This window comes from Pan troglodytes, chromosome 7 (assembly GCF_028858775.2).
Source record: "Pan troglodytes isolate AG18354 chromosome 7, NHGRI_mPanTro3-v2.0_pri, whole genome shotgun sequence".
Taxonomy (NCBI): domain Eukaryota; kingdom Metazoa; phylum Chordata; class Mammalia; order Primates; family Hominidae; genus Pan; species Pan troglodytes.
In genome coordinates, this window is record NC_072405.2 from 106337985 (window position 1) to 106346062 (window position 8078).

An 8078-nucleotide genomic window follows, 5' to 3' on the forward strand; every position below is an offset into this window, starting at 1 on the left:
TCATATGGAACCAAAAAAGAGCCCGCATCGCTAAGTCAATCCTAAGCCAAAAGAACAAAGCGGGAGGCATCACACTACCTGACTTCAAACTATACTATAAGGCTACAGTAACCAAAACAGCATGGTACTGGTACCAAAACAGAGATATAGATCAATGGAACAGAACAGAGCCCTCAGAAATAACGCCACATATCTGCAACTATCTGATCTTTGACAAACCTGAGAAAAACAAGCAATGGGGGAAGCATTCCCTATTTAATAAATGGTGCTGGGAAAACTGGCTAGCCATATGTAGAAAGCTGAAACTGGATCCCTTCCTTACACCTTGTACAAAAATCAATTCAAGATGGATTAAAGACTTAAACATTAGACCTAAAACCATAAAAACCCTAGAAGAAAACCTAGGCATTACCATTCAGGACATAGGCATGGGCAAGGACTTCATGTCTAAAACACCAAAAGCAATGGCAACAAAAGCCAAAATTGACAAATGGGATCTAATTAAACTAAAGAGCTTCTGCACAGCAAAAGAAACTAACATCAGAGTGAACAGGCAACCTACAAAATGGGAGAAAATTTTCGGAACTTACTCATCTGACAAAGGGCTAATATCCAGAATCTACAATGAACTCAAACAAATTTACAAGAAAAAAACAAACAACCCCATCAAAAAGTGGGCAAAGGACATGAACAGACACTTCTCAAAAGAAGACATTTATGCAGCCAAAAAACACATGAAAAAATGCTCATCATCACTGGCCATCAGAGAAATGCAAATCAAAACCACAATGAGATACCATCTCACACCAGTTAGAATGGCAATCATTAAAAAGTCAGGAAACAACAGGTGCTGGAGAGGATGTGGAGAAATAGGAATATTTTTACACTGTTGGTGGGACTGTAAACTAGTTCAACCATTGTGGAAGTCAATGTGGTGATTCCTCAGGGATCTAGAACTGGAAATACCATTTGACCCAGCCATCCCATTACTGGGTATATACCCAAAGGACTATAAATCATGCTGCTATAAAGACACTTGCACACGTATGTTTATTGTGGCACTATTCACAATAGCAAAGACTTGGAACCAACCCAAATGTCCAACAATGATAGACTGGATTAAGAAAATGTGGCACATATACACCATGGAATACTATGCAGCCATAAAAAATGATGAGTTTGCCCTCTCCCCTCCCCCCTCCCCCCTCTCCCCTCTCCCCTCTCCCCTCTTTCCACGGTCTCCCTCTGATGCCGAGCCGAAGCTGGACGGTACTGCTGCCATCTCAGCTCACTGCAACCTCCCTGCGCGATTCTCCTGCCTCAGCCTGCCGAGTGCCTGCGATTGCAGGCGTGCGCCGCCACGCCTGACTGGTTTTCGTATTTTTTTGGTGGAGACGGGGTTTCGATGTGTCGGCTGGGCTGGTCTCCAGCTCCTAACCGCGAGTGATCCGCCAGCCTCGGCCTCCCGAGGTGCCGGGATTGCAGACGGAGTCTCGTTAACTCAGTGCTCAATGGCGCCCAGGCTGGAGTGCAGTGGCGTGATCTCGGCTCGCTACAACCACCTCCCAGCCGCCTGCCTTGGCCTCCCTATGTGCCGAGATTGCAGCCTCTGCCTGGCAGCCACCCCGTCTGGGAAGTGAGGAGCATCTCCGCCTGACTGCCCATCGTCTGGGATGTGAGGAGCCCCTCTGCCTGGCTGCCCAGTCTGGAAAGTGAGGAGCGTCTCTGCCCGGCCGCCATCCCATCTAGGAAGTGAGGAGCGCCTCTTCCCGGCCGCCATCACATCTGGGAAGTGAGGAGCGTCTCTGCCCGGCCGCCCATCGTCTGAGATGTGGGGAGCACCTCTGCCCTGCCGCCCCGTCCGGGATGTGAGGAGTGTCTCTGCCCGGCCGCCCTGTCTGAGAAGTGAGGAGACCCTCTGCCTGGCAACCGCCCCGTCTGAGAAGTGAGGAGCCCCTCCGCCCGGCAGCCACCCCGTCTGAGAAGTGAGGAGCGCCCTCCCTCCTCGTCCGGGAGGGAGGTGGGGGGGTCAGCCCCCCGCCCGGCCAGCCACCCCGTCCGGGAGGTGAGGGGCACCTCTGCCCGGCCGCCCCTACCAGGAAGTGAGGAGCCCCTCTGCCCGGCCAGCCGCCTCGTCCGGGAGGGAGGTGGGGGGGTCAGCCCCCCGCCTGGCCAGCCGCCCCGTCCGGGAGGCGAGGGGTGCCTCTGCCCGGCTGCCCCTACTGGGAAGTGAGGAGCCCCTCTGCCCGGCCAGCCGCCCCGTCCGGGAGGGAGGTGGGGGGGTCAGCCCCCCGCCCGGCCAGCCGCCCCATCCGGGAGGGAGGTGGGGGGATCAGCCCCCCGCCTGGCCAGCCGCCCCGTCCGGGAGGGAGGTGGGGGGATCAGCCCCCTGCCCGGCCAGCCGCCCTGTCCAGGAGGTGGGGGGGGCGCCTCTGCCCGGCCGCCCCTACTGGGAAGTGAGGAGCCCCTCTGCCCGGCCAGCCGCTCTGTCTGGGAGGGAGGTGGGGGGGTCAGCCCCCGGCCCAGCCAGCCGCCCCGTCCGGGAGGGAGGTGGGGGGGTTAGCCCCCCGCCTGGCCAGCCGCCCCATCCGGGAGGTGAGGGGCGCCTCTGCCCGGCCGCCCCTTCTGGGAAGTGAGGAGCCCCTCTGCCCGGCCAGCCGCCCCGTCCGGGAGGGAGGTGGGGGGGTCAGCCCCCCGCCCGGCCAGCCGCCCCGTCCGGGAGGGAGGTGGGGGGGGGTCAGCCCCCCGCCCGGCCAGCCGCCCCATCCGGGAGGGAGGTGGGGGGTCAGCCCCCCGCCCGGCCAGCCGCCCCGTCCGGGAGGGAGGTGGGGGGGTCAGCCCCCCGCCCGGCCAGCCGCCCCGTCCGGGAGGGAGGTGGGGGGTCAGCCCCCCGCCCGGCCAGCCGCCCCGTCTGGGAGGGAGGTGGGGGGGTCAGCCCCCCGCCCGGCCAGCCGCCCCGTCCGGGAGGGAGGTGGGGGGATCAGCCCCCCGCCCGGCCAGCCACCCTGTCCGGGAGGTGAGGGGCGCCTCTGCCCGGCCGCCCCTACTGGGAAGTGAGGAGCCCCTCTGCCCGGCCAGCCGCCCTGTCCGGGAGGGAGGTGGGGGGTCAGCCCCCCGCCCGGCCAGCCGCCCCGTCCGGGAGGGAGGTGGGGGGGGGTCAGCCCCCCGCCCAGCCAGCCGCCCCGTCCGGGAGGTGAGGGGCGCTTCTGCCTGGCCGCCCCTACTGGGAAGTGAGGAGCTCCTCTGCCCGGCCACCACCCCATCTGGGAGGTGTACTCAACAGCTCATTGAGAACGGGCCATGAAGACAATGGCGGTTTTGTGGAATAGAAAGGGGGGAAAGGTGGGGAAAAGATTGAGAAATCGGATGGTTGCTGTGTCTGTGTAGAAAGAGGTAGACATGGGAGACTTTTCATTTTGTTCTGTACTAAGAAAAATTCTTCTGCCTTGGGATCCTGTTGATCTGTGACCTTACCCCCAACCCTGTGCTCTCTGAAACATGTGCTGTATCCACTCAGGGTTGAATGGATTAAGGGCGGTGCAAGATGTGCTTTGTTAAACAGATGCTTGAAGGCAGCATGTTCGTTAAGAGTCATCACCACTCCTTAATCTCAAGTACCCAGGGACACAAACACTGCGGAAGGCCGCAGGGTCCTCTGCCTAGGAAAACCAGAGAACTTTGTTCACTTGTTTATCTGCTGACCTTCCCTCCACTATTGTCCTGTGACCCTGCCAAATCCCCCTCTGCGAGAAACACCCAAGAATGATCAATAAAAAAGAAAAAAAAAAAAAAATGATGAGTTCATGTCCTTTATAGGGACATGGATGAAATTGGAAATCATCATTGTCAGTAAACTATCGCAAGAACAAAAAACCAAACACCACATATTCTCACTCATAGGTGGGAACTGAACAATGAGATCACATGGACACAGGAAGGGGAATATCACACTCTGGGGACTGTTGTGGGGTGGGGGGAGGGGGGAGGGATAGTATTGGGAGATATACCTAATGCTAGATGACGAGTTAGTGGGTGCGGCGCACCAGCATGGCACATGTATACGTATGTAACTAACCTGCACAATATGCACATGTACCCTAGAACTTAAAGTATAATAAAAAAAAAGAAAAGAAAAAGACATTATAATAAAAAAAATAAAGTCGAATTGTCTTTTTGTGGCTGTCTTCCTTCACTCAGCATAAATGTCCTCAAGGGTCATCGTGTTGTAGCATATATCAGAATTCCCTTTATCTTTAAGGCTGAAGAAAATTTCATCGTACGTATATATCACATTTTGCTTATCTACTCATTCTTCGATGGACACTTGAGTTGCTTCCACCTTTCAGGTGTTGTGAATAATGCTGCCATGAACATGGGTGTACAAATCTCTCTTTAAGATCCTGATTTCAGTTCTCTTGATTATATACTCAGAAGCAGAATTGCCGGGTCATATGGTAATTTTATTTTTGTTTTTTGAGAAACTGCCATGCTGTTTTCCATTGTGGCTGCACCATTTTACATTCCTGTCAATATTGCAGAAGGGTTCCAATTTCTCCACATCCTCACCAACACTTGTTATTTTCTGGAGTTTTGGTTTTTTAATGTAGTAGACATCTTAATGGATGTGAGGTGATATCTCATTGTGGCTTTTATTTGCATTTCCCTAACAATTAGTGCTGTTGAGCATCTTTTCATGTATTTATTGGCCAATTGTATATCTTCTATGGGGAAATGTCTATTCATGTCCTTTGCCTATTTTCAAATCAAGTTTTTATTGTTGACATTGTTGAGTTGTAGGAGTTCTCTATGTATTCTGGATATTAACCCCTATCAGATATACAATTTGCAAATATTTTCTCTGATTCCATAGGTTGCCTTTCCATTGTGTTGATTGTGTCCTTTGATGAGAAGGAGTCATTTACTTGTTTATTATGCTTACTGTTTTGATTTCTGTCTCCCCTCTAAAATGCAGTCTCTGTGAGGGCCAGGCCATACGTATTTCGTCCATGGCTGCATCCCCAGTGCTATGAACAGTGCTTGGCACTTAGTAGGATCTCAATAAACATTTGCCAAATAGCTGAATATGTGAATGGACAGATTAAAGATATGGTCTGGGCTTCTTGCAGTTCCTAAAACCCATGTGTGGTGCAAAAGTGAAAAAAATCTGAAGCATAATTAACAGTTATTTTAAAAATGCTCTAAAACAATAGCTTACAGGTAGGTTTCTTGGATGAAGGGCTTTTTAAAAACTCTTCTCCCATATGTAGCTGGTTTCCCAGGCTAGTTGGAAAGCATGCCTGCCTCCTTCTTTGGAATCCATTAAAGTGACAAATGCCAACTCTGAACACAAACCGTGTTCATTCCATTTCACCCACCCTGTATTATTGGCTCTCCTTGTCCCTACCCGGCCTCTTAATACCTGGCTGCTCTCCCGGTCTTCTTCCCTGTCTGAGCTTCTCCCCATGGCCCTTTCTCACATTGCCCCCATATCTGCTTTATGTCGAAGGTCCCAGCCCGGCTCTGTCAGGGATTACTTTGCTTCCATTGTTCTGCCGAGGACCACACACTGGGGCACGGCTCAGGTACCCTTTAGTCTGAGGAGGCCTGTGGGAACCTTGGAGAAAGGAATAAAGGGGGGGCAATGATTGAGCAGTACTTAGAAGGGGCCAGTTACATGTCAACCCCGATTAATGATAATGGTAACTTAGAATCTGCTTATGGTTTCTATTGTTAGGCTTTGCCAAGAAGTTTCCGACATGGTATTTCAAAGGGTTCTGGGGCTGGCTGATGCTGCAGACTTAACCTTCTACTGCAGGGAGATCAGCGAGCAGGGTGTGTGTGGCTTCAGAGGAGCGGCTTGCCTGAAACAGTGTGCCCTGTCATTAATGCGGGTCCTGTCTGGTCAGGTGCATCTCTTCCTTCATGTTCACCAGGATCCACCCACTCCAGTGCAGCAATAGAGACAAGAGGACTTTGATTATTCTCATTACAAAGACAAATTGTTGAGATTGTCCCTTCTCCTTTACTCCCTCTTCTAGGTTGCTATGTTCACCCAAGCAAAAAAAACAAAAACAAAAAAACTATACTTCCAACAGAGAACAATAAACTTTAGCAAGCTTTGTTGTCCAGGAGAGAGGCAACCTATAAATAAGGTTAAGTGTATATGAACTTGGCCACAGGCTGCTGAGATTCAGATCCTGACCCAGTTGCTTTCTAGCTTGGAGACTTGCAGCAAAACACTTAATCTCTCCAGGACTCATTTTCCACATCTGGAAAATGGGGATGATGATAAGACTTCCTTTGTCATTGATAATGAGAAATCAGTGAAGTATTGCAAGTAAAACCCTAAGAACAGCATCTGACACACAGTAAGTGCTTGTCAAATGTGCATTATTACTATCACTGCACAATTAGGGAAGGGTCAGAGGTCTCTTCCTTTAGAACGGGGTTTCCAACCTCAGCACAGTTGACACTTTGGGCCTGATAATTCTTGGTTATGGGAGGCTGTCTGTGGATTGAAAGATGTTTAGCAGCATCCCTGACCTCTACCTGCTAGATGCCACCTTCACTGTCCCCCCAACCAAAACAATCAAAAATGCCTCCTGCCAAGTGTCCCTGAAAAGGGAGGTGGAAGAGGGAAGGGAGTTTTTGCCTGGTTTTGATCTACTTCTTTAGAATAAACAGCAAAAATTCTATATAAATGCATTTTTGTGGCTATATCCCACTGTGTGAAGGCAGTTTTCCTTAAACTGGGAATTTCAATATTCCTAGAGGGATTTGAAGAGTTACAAGATCACAGAAAGCGATTCCAACACGCTTTCTATCCTTGCAATCGGGGTTGGCCACTTTAGCACCTCCATCCACAATTAATCCCTGCCCTCCAGAGGGTGGCCCACCATTCATTAGCTGCTACCTGGCTCAACTCCCACCTAAAGGGCAGCAAGACCAGATGCTGCAGGCAGGACAGGGTGTGTGCCCTCCCCAAATCAATGCTTGGCATGTACTAGATGCTTTGTGAAAGTTGATTGAATGAAAGCAGAATTGAGTCACGCTTTAGCATAGTTTTTTTTTTTTTCATTTTCTGTTTGTTTTTGACTCACAGAAGCTCATCTTTCCAAAGAGCAGTAAATCTCACACAAAACTGAAATCTGAGTGGCAGAACAGGAAAACGAAGGCAGAAAAAATGTCCCAGCTTAGGAAAAAAACAAAGAAGAGAAATTGCAAAGGAGTGATGGTGGGGCATCTTTTGATTCCTCCATCTTCTGGGGAAAAAAAAAACTGTATTCTGTTTTTAGCTGGTAATACATTTCTTTCCATATCTTAGGGATGCAATGAGCAAGGAAAGACGAGGAGGGGGGTCCTCCTTAGAGGCTTAGAGATCAAGCAGTTCTCTCTCCCCACTTCCTGTCTGCCCCCAAAAAGAAGGCAAAGTATGCGGGCCACCTTAACAGACCGGGTGGCCTCTCTGTTATTTCCTCTCTTCATTTCCTCCAAAGGAAAATGAAGGCTCAGAGCAGAACTGAGAGGAGAACTGAGCAATACCATCAACATCTCGCCTGAACCTAAGGTGGAGGAGAAAGTGAAGTAGTCATACAAAAACCAGAGAAACAACTTGAGATGGTCAATGAAAGACAAATTAGGATTGACCCAGTTGCTTCTACTAGGAGTCAATCACTCTGGTCCTCTTTTTCTCTTGGCTATGATCTGAGTTCAAGTCAGTAGGCATTTGAGTTGTGAGGACGTGGTAGTATGCTCTTGGATAGAAAAAAAGACCCAGAAATCCAGTTCCCCAGAAGAAAGAGACAAGTCCCCCTTTCCCTTCCCCAGAAAAACAAATAAACAAAGATAGAGACTTTGAAAAAATGGTAATTTTAGCGGGGGGGGGGGGGGGGAATGGGGTCATGTTGAAGGCTGTGTAAACTGAGAAGACTAACGTATGGGGACAGAGGATTAGGTCCTCAGACCTCCTTCTTGGACTCTTTGCTGAAATTCCTTCTCTTCTTCCTTGTGGAATTCTGATGCCATTGATTTTTTTTTTTAACAAAGGTGTTCCTGTTGCTCTCATTCTCCAGGAACTG